General features: G+C 36.8%; 1 non-coding gene across 1 annotated transcript; it reads right to left on the reverse strand.

Moving 5' to 3' along the window:
* Positions 1 to 8371: 8371 nt before the first annotated feature.
* Positions 8372 to 8478, reverse strand: LOC119471467. The gene has a single exon (XR_005200540.1). It is a non-coding gene; the product is annotated as a U6 spliceosomal RNA (small nuclear RNA).
* Between the last annotated feature and the right edge of the window lie 4011 nt (positions 8479 to 12489).

Genomic DNA, 12489 nt, shown 5'->3' on the forward strand with positions numbered 1-12489 from the left:
TGTAAATGGAGTAAACACTCTAATTAAAAGGCAGGTTATTAGAAGAATGGATTTTTTTAAACCATGATGACCCAACTATATGGTGGACAAAAAAAAATCCATTTTAGATTTAAAAACACAAATAGTTTGAATGTAAATGAATCAATAAATATATAGCATGCAAACAGTAACCATAAAAATAACTGTAATGATATATTAATGTCAGACAAAATATAGCAAATAAAAAATTGTTACTAGATAAAAAGATGGAGTTTTTATAAAAACAAGAGAGTAAATCCTTTAAGGAGATGCAACAATTATAAACAGATGCACTTAACAACAGAATACAATAAGAAAACACAGTGTGAAGAACTCAGTTGAAGGGAGAAATAGATAATTCAACAGTAACAGCTGAAGATTTTAATACTCCCCTTTCAGCAATGAATATAGCAAGTAGACAAAAGAACAAGAAATTGGAAGGCTTGAATAACAGTACAAACCAACTATATCTATCAGACATTTACATTATTTGGCTATATCCTCACCTTAATCTCATCTTGAATTGTAGTTCTCATAATCCTCACATGTCATGGGAGGCACCCGGTGGGAAGTAATTGAATCATGGGGGCAGTTCCCTCATGCTATTCTCGTGACAGTGAGTTAGTTCTCATGAGATCTGTTGGGTTTATAAGGGCTTCTCCCTTCACTTGGCTTTCATACTTCTTCTTGTTGCCACCATGTGAAGAAGGATGTGTTTGCTTCCCCTTCCATCATGATTGTAAATTTCCTGCAGCCTCTCCAGTCATGCTGAACTGTGAGTGAATTAAACCTCTTTCCTTTACAAATTACCCAGTCTCTGGTATGTCTTGTTAGCAGTGTGAGAACAGACTGATACATTAAATTGGTACCACAGAGAGTGGGGTGCTGCTATAAAGAAACCCAAAAATGTGGAAGCAACTTTGGATCTGGGCAGAGGTTGAAACCATTTGGAGGCTCAGAAGCAGAAAGGTAAATGTGGGAATGGTTGGAACTCCCTAGGGACTTGTTGAATGGCTTTGACCAAAACACTAATGGTGATATAGACAATGAAATGCAGGATGAAGCGGTCTCAGATGGAGATAAGGAACTTTTTAGGAAGTGGAATAAAGGTCACTCTTGCTGTGCAAACAGATTGGAAGCATCTTTTGGTCCTGCCCTAGAGATCTGTAAAACTTTGAACCTGAGAGAGATGATTTAGAGTATCTGGTGAAAGAAATTCCTCAGCAGCAAAGCATTTAAGAGGAAGCAGAGCATAAAAGCTTGGAAAATTTGCAGCCTGATGATGTCATAAAAAAGAAAACCTTATTTTCTGGGGAGAAATTCAAACCAGCTGCAGAAATTTGCATAATCACTGAGACAATGAGGAAAATGTCTCCAGGGCATGTAAGAGACAGAGCAGCCTGTCCCATCACAGGCCTGGAGGCATAGAAGGGAAAAATGGTTTTATGGGCTGGGCCCAGAGCCTTCTGCTCTATGCAGCCTCAGGACATGGTGCCCTGTAACCCAACTGCTTCAGCTCTAGCTGTGGCTAAAAGGGAACAATGTACAGCTCAGGCAATGTTTCATAGGGTGCAAGCCCCAAGCCTTGGCACCTTACACATAGTGTTGGGTCTGTAGGTGCACAGAAGTCAAGAATTGAGATTTGAGAACCTCCACCTAGATTTCAGACGATATATGGAAATGCTTGGATGCCCAGGCAGAAGTTTGCTGTAGAAGCAGAGCCCTCATGGAGAACCTCTGCTAGGGTACTGCAGAAGGGAAATGTGGGGTTGGAGCCCCCATCCAAAGTTTCCATTGTGACCCTGCCTGATGAAGCTATGAGAAGAAGGTCAGCATCCTCCAGACCCCAGGATGACAGCTCACACCATGTACCTGGAAAAGCCAAAGAAACTCAGTGTCAGCCCATGAAAGCAGCCAGGACAGGGGCTGTACTCTGAAAAGCCACAGAGGCAAAGCTGCCCAAGGCTGTGAGGGCCCACCTCTTGCATAGGTGTGCCCTGGATGTGAGACACGGTCAAACGAGATCATTTTGGAACTTCAAGTTTTTATGAGTGCCCTATTGGATTTTGGATTTGCAAGGGGTTTGTAGCCCCTTTGTTTTGGACAATTTCTCCCATTTGGAATGTGTGTATTTACCCAATGCCCTGTACCCCAATATGTGTATTTACCCATTGCCTATATCAAAAGCAAGTAACTAACTTGCTTTTGATTTTACAGGCTCATGGGTGGAAGGAACTTGCCTTGTCTCAGATGAGACTTTGGACTTGAACTTTTGAGTTAATGCTGGAATGAGTTAAAATTTTGAGGGACTGTTAGAAAGGTATGACTGTATTTTGAAACGTGAGGACATGAGATTTGAGAGGGACCAGGAGTGGAATAATATGGTTTGGCTGTGTACCCACTCAAATCTCATCTTGAACTGTAGTTTTAATAATCTCTGTGTGTCATGGGAGGGGTCCAGTGGAAGGTAATCAAATCATGGGGGCAATTTCTCCCATGCTATTCCCATGGTGGTGAGTAAGTTCTCATGAGATCTAATGGTTTTATAAGAGGCTCCCCCTTCACTCAGCTCTCATACTTCCCTTTGGTGCTGCCATGTGAAGAAGAACAAGTTTGCTTCCCCTTCTGCCCTGATTGCAAGTTTCTTGAGGCCTTCCAAGCCATACTGAACTGTAAGTCAATTAAATTTCTTTCCTTTATAAATTGCCCAGCCTCAGGTATGTCTTTATTAGCAGCATTAGAATGAACTAATACAGACATCTACAGAACACTGCTGCTCTCCACTCCCCCACCACATCAAGAGCAGAAGACATATCTTTCTCAAGAGCACATACAACATTCTCCAGTATAGACCACAAGACAGACTATAAAACAAATCAATACATTTAAAAGTTTGAAATTATACAAAGTTCATTTTGTGACTATGGGAAAAAGGCTGTTTTTCTGTACTTACAGAACGTCTGACAACAAACGTGTGGACTTCCACAGCAAATAATTATCCATTTCTCTGTGGGTACCGACTGGATGTCATATAATTCAATTCAATTCTGACACTATCTACCTGGAGTTAGCATCAGATACTATAATATAAGCGGCTCAGCCACTCACATACTTTAGTCATCAATTACATATCCAGGCCTCCTGTACCTCTGGCTGACCAGCTATAAATCAGTTTCCTACAACCCCCTCCTCAGGGTTGATCATTTGCTATGTGAAAGTTATCAGAATCAAAATGGAATCACTTGTGTTTAAAAAAGTAAAACAACTGAAAAATAGAGCCGGGAAAGGGCTTGAAGAGAGTTCTCACACTTGTATGCCTGATAACAAAACTATCACAGAAGACAGCAAAAACCACAGCCTTACACAGAGGCCATTATAGCCTTACACAAAAATACTTTCATGAGGGTATCTGTACAGAAACCACTTTGTATCACCCTTTTTATTGACCCTTGTAGCCAAGGATAATCATTTCAAAAAAATTATGTAATTGTCTTCAGTGTTCTTTTTAAAACCTTTGTCTTCTTTTGCCTCCCTGAGTATGCACACATTACCATGGCACATATATTCCAATTGTAATGCCTTATTCCCAAATAAATATATTTTTCTTTTAGAGAGCCTCTATTATTTAGGTTAACTTAAATGATGTCAGAAATGGGATCTGAAGAAAGATCATTATCACAAGAAATTGTTGATTTTTGGAACCAGTATGCAGTTCTCAAAAGAGCTCTTTGAGCTTACCACTTCCATAGCTCCCTTTTCTGCCCTGGTGAGTCTTTTCTTAGGCCAAGCCTTCCTGTTTTTGGTAGAAGCTTTTGATATTATTTGAAATGTAGTTTGATTATAAGGACCTCTTAATAAAGAAACTTACATGCCTCCTGCAATGATAAAAATAAAAATTTGTCTTATCTTGTATATCCTTCCTGGTATAAAGACAGAGTACTCTGGTTTCTACATTTTGCCTATGAGGCATATCTTTTCTGGTGAATTCACTTTTGGCCTATGTGCCTAATTCAATATTTTGCTTTATCTGCATGTCCGAGTTAAACTTTTGTGAACACTTTTATCTTGGTTTGATTTAATTTGGTCTGTGAACAATTTGTCTCTTTTCATTACTTACTTGCAAAAATCTTCCTAGAGCGAAATAAGCATTCTAAGTGATACATGCAAGATGGCTAATTAAAAGCCACTAGGGTAACCATTATCATCTAAACTCCTGATATTCTCTGACAGAATTTGTAGGACTTTCTTTGCTCTTAAGAAAGTAATAAGACATAGAATGGGTTTCTCAAACATTAAGCCATGCCAGGTTTTCTGGGAATCCAGCTAGCTACATATTATGGTCTGTTCCCATGAACATTTATAAACTGATGGGCAAATTATATCAAGGAAAAGGTAGAATGCAGATGGTCATTATTCAAAATCTCTTTAAAAAATTCTGCAACCATAGAGTTAACATGCAAAGTCTACTGAGTTCTCTATTTCTCTTGTTTTTTTTCTGCCTTACATTGAATCTGCTGACTTTTACACTGGTGTTAAGATAAAACTTACTGTTTATGTCATTCTAGCCAAGATTTTTTTTAAGTCATTCAAGGGCTTTCAAATTAATGACTTCACAAATTGTAACAGCTTCATGGTAACCAACAACCTAGGTGCCATTTGGAAAGGTAAATTTAGGTTTTCTTGATCAACAATCACTTCAGGGATGAAATAGCTAATTGAAACATTAATCATCCAAAAGGAAATAATTAGATAAATATGTTTATAAAGGTAAGACTTTCAGACCAAAGAGGTCACAATCCTGAACTCAGAGCAATAATATAAGGCATCTTTGTCCAGCACAAAATTTTTATTGTATCTGCCATACAGGGGCCAAAAAGAAAATTTTAAAACTGCTAACATGCTCCTCTCCTCACAATTAACTGACTAGTCAAACAAACCAAACAAGGAAACAAAATAAATCCAAGGCCACTTGGAGATTTTGTTTTCGTTATACAATTCAGTCAGTCCTAGCTAAAATGTAAACATTGAAAATTTAACTCTAAACTCATTTGAAAATGTAAAAGGAGGAGCATGTGGTGAAAGAAACATTTTAACTTAATCAATACTATAGATCAAATGGATCTAATAGATATTTATGGAACATTTTATCTAATGGCTCAAGAATACACATTATTTACCTCAGCACATAGACCATTTTCAAGGATAGACCATATGTTAGGTTATAAAACAATCTTGAAACATTTTTAAAAACTGAAATAATATCAAACATCTTTTTGACCACAAAAGAATGAAACTAGAAGTTGATAACAAGAGGAATTTTGGAAACTGTATGAACGTGTGGAAATTAAACAATATGCTCCTGAACGACCAGTGGATCAATGAAGAAATTAAGAAGGAAATTGAAAAGTTTCTTGAAACAAATGATAACGGAAACACAACAAATCAAAACCTATGGGATACAGCAAAAACAGTACTAAGAGGGAAATTTATAGCTGTAAGTGCCTGCATCAAAAAAGAAAAAACAAACTTCAAATAAACAACCAAATGATGCATCTTAAAGAACTAGAAAAGCAAATCCAAAATTAGTAGATGAAATAATAAAGATCAGAAGAGAAATAAATGAAATTAAAATGATGAAAACAATCAATGATCATAAGATAAAACAAACATTAGTTTTTTGAAAAGTTAAACAAAATTGGCAAACCCTTAGCCAAACTAACCAAAAAGGGAGAGAAGATCAAAATAAATAAAATCAGAGAAAAAAGGAAACATTACAACTGATACCACAGAAATTCAAAGGATCATTAGTGGCAGGCTGCTATGAGCAACTATATATCATAAATTGGAAAACCTAGAAGAAATTGATAACTTTCTGTACATATACAATCGACCATGATTGAACCAGGAAGAAATACAAAATCTGAACAGACCAGTCACAAGTAATGAAATCAAAGCTGTAGTCAAAGGTCTCCCAGTAAAGAAAAGCCTTGGACTCAGTGGATTCACTGATGATTCTATGAAACATTAAAAGATACAAATCTTACACAAACTATTCCCCCCCCCAAAAAAAATAGAGGAGAAGGGAATACTTCCAAACTAATTCTGTGAGGCCAATAGTACCATGATACAAAAACCAGACAAAGACACATCAAAAAAAAGAAAACTACAGGCCAATGTCTCTGATAAATACTAACACAAAAATGCTAAACAAAATACTAGCAAACTCAATTTAATAACACATTAAGGAGATTATTTATCATGACTAAGTGAGATTTATTCCTGGAATGCAAAAAAATTGCTCGACATAAACAAATCAATCAATATGATACATCATATCAACAAAATAAAAGACAAAAACCACATTATCTTTTTAATTGATGCTTCTGGCATGTGCTGTGTCCCACGCTGCACAAGGGTTCAAAAACCTAAGAGGTAACGGTGAAGGATAAAGAAAGACACACAGACAAACATGGAGAGCTGGGCCAGGCAATCCGAAAAGCTGATGATGTCAGTCTCTGTGGCCCTGACCTGCCTCAGAGTACTTTATTTTAAATGTTTACAAAGCACATAGCAGAGGGAGGGTGCAGTTACTTAGAACAGCCTTTGGTTATAATTCTCACAATTCAGTTAACATACTTCAGCTAATAACTATCTTGCAGCAAGGTCAGTGAGAGCTGGTTATCTTTTTCTAGGCCTCTCTGCTCTTCTCTGAGACATACATATTCCCCTATTATGGTTTTGCTTCTCTGGAGTTCACCCAAAGTTCACAGCAGTCTTGCTGCTGATCCACCAGGAGGGGGTGGGCTACTCTGGCTCTCTACAGATGCTGAAAAGCTTTTGATAAAATTCAGTATCCCTTCATGGTAAAAACTCTCAAAAAACTGGATATAGAATGAACATATCTTAACATAACAAAAGCCATATATGAAAATTGAATGAGGAAAAACTACAAATCTTTCCACCAAGATCTGGAACATGAGAAGGATGTCCACTTTCACCACTGTTATTCAACATAGTACTGGAAATTCTAGCAAGAACAACCAGACAAGTGAAAGAAATAAAGGACATTCAAATTAGAAAGGAAAATGTCAAATTATCCTTGACTTCAGAGGATACAATCTTATATTTGGAGAAACCTAAATACTCCACCAAAAAACTATTAGCACTGATGAACGAATTCAGTAAAGTTGCAGGATACAAAATCAGCATACAAAAATCAGTAGCATTTCCATATGCAAACAGTGAACAATCTAAAAAAGAAATTTAAAAAGTAATTCTATTTACAACAGCCACGCATAAAATTAAATACCTAGGAATTAACCAAAGAGGTGAAAGATTTCTATAATAAAAACTATAAAATATAGATGAAAGAAATTGAAGAGGACTATAGAAAGATATTCTACTTTCATGGATTGTAAGAATCAATATTGTTAAAATGTCCAAACTATCCAAAGTAATCTACAGATTCACTGCAAACTCTATCGAAACACCAATGACATTCTTCACAGAAATAGAAAAAAAAGCCTAAAATCTATACGGAACCACAAAAGACCCAGAATAGCCAAAACCATCCTAAGCAAAAGGAACAAAATTGAAGGAATCACATTACCTGATTTCAAATTATATTACAGAGCTATAATAATAATAACGGCATGATAATGGCATTAAAACAGACACCTAGACCAATGGAACAGAATAGAGAACTCAAAACAAACCACACACCTACAGTAAACTCATTTTTGACAAATATGCCATGATTATACACTGAAGACAAGATAGTCTCTTCAATAAAAGGTGCTGGGAAAACTAAATATCCATGTGAAAAATAATGAAACTTGACCCATATCTCTTGCCATGTACAAAAATCAGATCAAAATAGATTCAAGACTTTGATGCAGATGTAATAAAATAGATTTAATAGAAGACCTTAAACTATAAAACTACTACAAGAAAACATTGGAGAAACTCTCCAGGACATTGGTATGGGCAGAAATATCTTGAGTAATATCCCACAGCATAGGCAACCAAAGCAAACACGGACAAATGGGATCACATCAAGTTAAAAAGCTCTGTACAGCAAAGAAAACAATAAACAAAGTGAAGAGACAAACCACAGAATAGAAGATATTTGCAAACTATCCATCTGATTTATAACCAGAATATATAAGGAGCTCAAACAACTCTACAGGAAAAAAAAATCTAATAATCTGATTTTAAAACAGTCAAAAGATTTGAAAGGACTTTTTTTTTTTTTTTTGAGTTTTTAGAGGAATTTATACAAAAGTCCTGAATTTGCTGGAATGTGCTTAAGAAATAACAAGCCTGGTACAAGATCTTTAAAAATTATATTCTTAAAAATATGGAACACTTCACGAATTTGTGTGTCATCCTTGCACAGGGGCCATGCTAATCTTCTCTGTATCGTTCCAATTTTAGTATATGTGCTGCTGAAGCGAGCACTGAAAGGACATTTCTAAAAGAAAACATACAAATGTCAAAGAGGCATATGGAAAGCTACTCAACATCACTGATTATCAGAGAAGTGCAAATCAAAACTACAATGAGATATCATCTCACCCCATGTTAAAATGCTTTATATCCAAAGACAGGCAATTACAAATGCTGATGAAGATGTGGAGAAAAGGGAACCTTCCTACACTGTTGGTGGGAATATAAATTAGTACAACCACTATGGAGAACAGTTTAGAAGTCCCTCAAAAACTAAAAACAGAACTACCATATCATCCAACGATCCCACAGCTGGGTATATATCCAAAATAAAAGAAGTCAGTATACTGGAAAGACATCTGCATTCCCATGTTTGTTGCAGCACTGTTCACAATAGGCAAAATTTTGGAAGCAACCTACGTGTCCATCAACAGATGAATGGATTAAAATGTGGTACTTACACACAATATAGTGCTATTTAGCCATAAAAAAAAGAATGAGATCCTGTCATTTGCAACAACATGGATGGAACTCCAGCTCATTATACTAAATGAAACAAGCCAGGCTTAGGAAGACAAACATTACATGTTCTAACTTATTTGTGGGAGCTAAAAACCAAAATAACTGAACTCGTGGAGATAGAGAGTAGAAGGATAGTTACCAGAAGCTGGGAAAATAAATACATTTAAAACAAAATAAAAATAAATAACTTGACCTAGATCACATAGCCAGCAAAAGACACAAGTGGGCTGACCTTAGATCTAATCTAACTACAAAATCCATGTGTTGCATTGCTAGGCTACGCAGCCTGGGCTGGGGGTCAGTTTGCACATAATTTCCATGGGAAACAACTATTGAGTGATTACTATGTGTCAAACATTTTGCATCTTTTGACTCAATCTTTGCAATACTTTGTGAGATAGATTCTTCTATTATTTCCATTATATGTATGAGGAAACTGAGGCACAGAGAGTTTAAGTAAATTTCCCAAGTTTGCATAGCTAGTAAGTGGTGGAAATAGTGTATTAATTCACGCTATCTAGCTCATGACTCCAAACGTTTAACCATTACCTTACACTGCTTCTGTGTGGGAGAGATTACCTAATAGTGTATAATGAAAGTTTTCTTCTTAGCATAAAGTTGCATGAAAAAAAAAAATACCAGGTTCTTTATTTAAAATCAGCCCTTCTCTTAAATTGACTAAGGGGTATAATATTCTGATATGAGACTACCCTATGCCATTTCCCAGGATCTACCATACAGGGACTGACAATCAACAGTCCTCCCCTTAGCAGTCACCATGGCCTTATCTCCCATCCTCCTCTCCAAAGTTCCTCCACCAGCCCATGAAGATATCCCTGAAGATCTCTTTCCTGCTCCCTCAGTCCTCAAAGGTGTCTTAGCAGCAATCCTTGACCCTATTAATGTAAGAACCACTAGGAAATGGGCATTCAGCCCACACAGGATGACCACTGTCTCCTCACTTACCCCACCTTGTCACACCACCCTTCCTCTGGCCTGGGGCCTGTTCATTTAGAAAAGGAACAGCTCACTCAAAACAAGAACCATGCCTGGGAGGGACAGTGACCAAATGGAAGGACTTTTGGATGAATAAGATGACCTTCAGGTTTTCCTATGTCTTCTCATGCTATCATCTACCCAATGTTTTTTCTTCAGTGAGCACGTTTCTTCATGAGAAAACAGTCCTGCTTTCTCTCCCCAGAATGGCCACAGTGCAGGAAACCACACACTGACCTATATGCAAAATTGACCTTGACATATGTGGTTTAGAAATGTACCGGTCAAGCAGGGGTTTGGTTACTAATCTTAGCAATATCACAGGACTGTTTCACTGGTTTTTCATAAGAATTTTAGAGATAGAAGGGGTTTTTTCCTCACTGGGGTGTGGAGGAAAAAGAAGAATGAAGAAGGGGAATTATTTGTGACATTCACCTCTCACTCAACCAGGTGATTGGTAAAATAATTTGAAAGGATACCACTGAATAGTATGACCAGTTCTGGCCCCCAGAATTGACAGAATTACTGTTATGTAGTATTCAAAGACTGATTGGATTATTTTTCCTCCAAAACACCTACAGTATGCCTATAAAAGATTCTCAATAGGTGTCTAAATTACTACTGACTTTTTATTAGTTTCTATGAATTGCATAGATGTACTTTTGCTCCCTACTCTCAGCTAGACTATAAGTCCCTTGAGGGAAAAAACTCCTTCATAATTCTATTGCATAGTCCATTACACATTTCACAATTCTGGGCATATTATAGGAATTTACAATTGAAGATCTTCTAGAAGAATCTAGGAGAAATAGATGCCATCATCAGTACATCTTCCTCAGAGCTCTTGGGCTAACTGAAAACTTTGTCAGATTTTCAGGAGTACAAGCTATTGGTTTATTAAGCTATCTTGAGATGGAAAAATGCTTGCGTTTGCAGCTTACTGTAAGAAAAGGCAATCTGACATCAGCTCCTTCAAAAAAGACATTTAATTGCATAAGAATTATAAGTGAATGAATAAACTAAGGTATGTGTACCTTTTGAAAGAGAAATTTCACTCAGAGAATTCTGGGTTTGGTAAGATACTTGGGGTATGCATCACATCCTTAAGGACCAAAAGAAGTTGAGAGTAGTAAACATTAACTATCATATCCCACATCTTTTGAAATAATAAACTCTAACATTTATATTTTTTGGTCTTTTCATATCCATTTTCAAATTTGAGTTCATATTGATTTTATGAATTAAGGGCAGGGAAACACACACACAGAGAAATTAGTTGATTTCTCAAATGTAAAAAAGTTCAGGAAAACTAAGATAAAAATCTTAATGCAGTATTTTTCCTCCACAGCCATCCACTTCATTTGCAGACATTCCTTTAGGCAATCTATTGACAATAATACCTTGAGTATGAATTTTAGTTTACGGTTTACAAAGCACACACATTATATCATTATACATGCCATTATACGTGGTATGTCACTATACAACTCTAATTGTGTTAGCTCATTCTGGTCACAGTAAATACTGCCTGCAGTAAATCTCCCCAGACTCCAGTGCATTTTATTTCTTTTCCTTAGTCATTTTTTACTATGGCCACATCTTCTAATTTGTCATTTTCATTTTGTTTATGATACGAAGAAAATTTTCTATTTTCTGACTTTGTGTCTCATCAAGTTGTTTGCTTTCATTCAAGTTATCTTCCACTTGTTTAGACCAATCTGAGTGTGTGTGTGTGTGTGTGTGTGTGTGTGTGTGTTTTGACAACCATGTAGAATTTGTTTATTTGGTTTGTGGCTTACTTATTATTTTTCATCTTACCAAAATGTGGATTGTACATGTAGTATCAACACATTTTTGTGTTCGATTTTTATCCTTCAAGGGTTTTTTTTTTTTTAATGGTTCTGTCTTAGAGTTACCCAAATGCAGACACTGAAACAAGCACTTGGGTACAAGCAGTTTATTTTCGGAGATGATCTAAGAAACACAAGTGAGAATGTAGGAGAAATGAAATAAGGAAAGGAGAAAAGCCAATAAGGGATGTGTTAACAAGCAGGTTATCAGTGTGGGCAACTAGGGCTGAGCTCTTCGGGGGATCTTACAAGAAACCATGTAGAACATGTGTCAGGAATCCTACTCCCCCTTCCCAGACACACACACACACACACACACACGCGCGCGCGCGCACGCGCACGCACAAACAAACACTTCTGAGTAGCATTAGCTTGTTTCAATGGTTGATCTCAGAGATGAGGAACAAGGCTAATGTCAGGAACCCAGATGGTGCTCATATTTGTCACGAAAGACTCTCTAGCATGAGCTCATTAGTCTAAATAAAACTTTGCCAGAACTGGAAAAAGTTCACTTCTTCCCTCAGAATCTAAATGTCTCACATGTGATGGAAATAGCCAATTTTCTGACCCATGCACTGAGATCTCCCCATTCTCAGACTCTTATCTTCATATGGTGAGGTAAGCCAATGTCAAGATCAGAGAATTATTAAGAGCT

The sequence above is a fragment of the Cebus imitator genome, unplaced genomic scaffold (genome assembly GCF_001604975.1).
Source record: "Cebus imitator isolate Cc_AM_T3 unplaced genomic scaffold, Cebus_imitator-1.0 Scaffold62, whole genome shotgun sequence".
NCBI lineage: Eukaryota > Metazoa > Chordata > Mammalia > Primates > Cebidae > Cebus > Cebus imitator.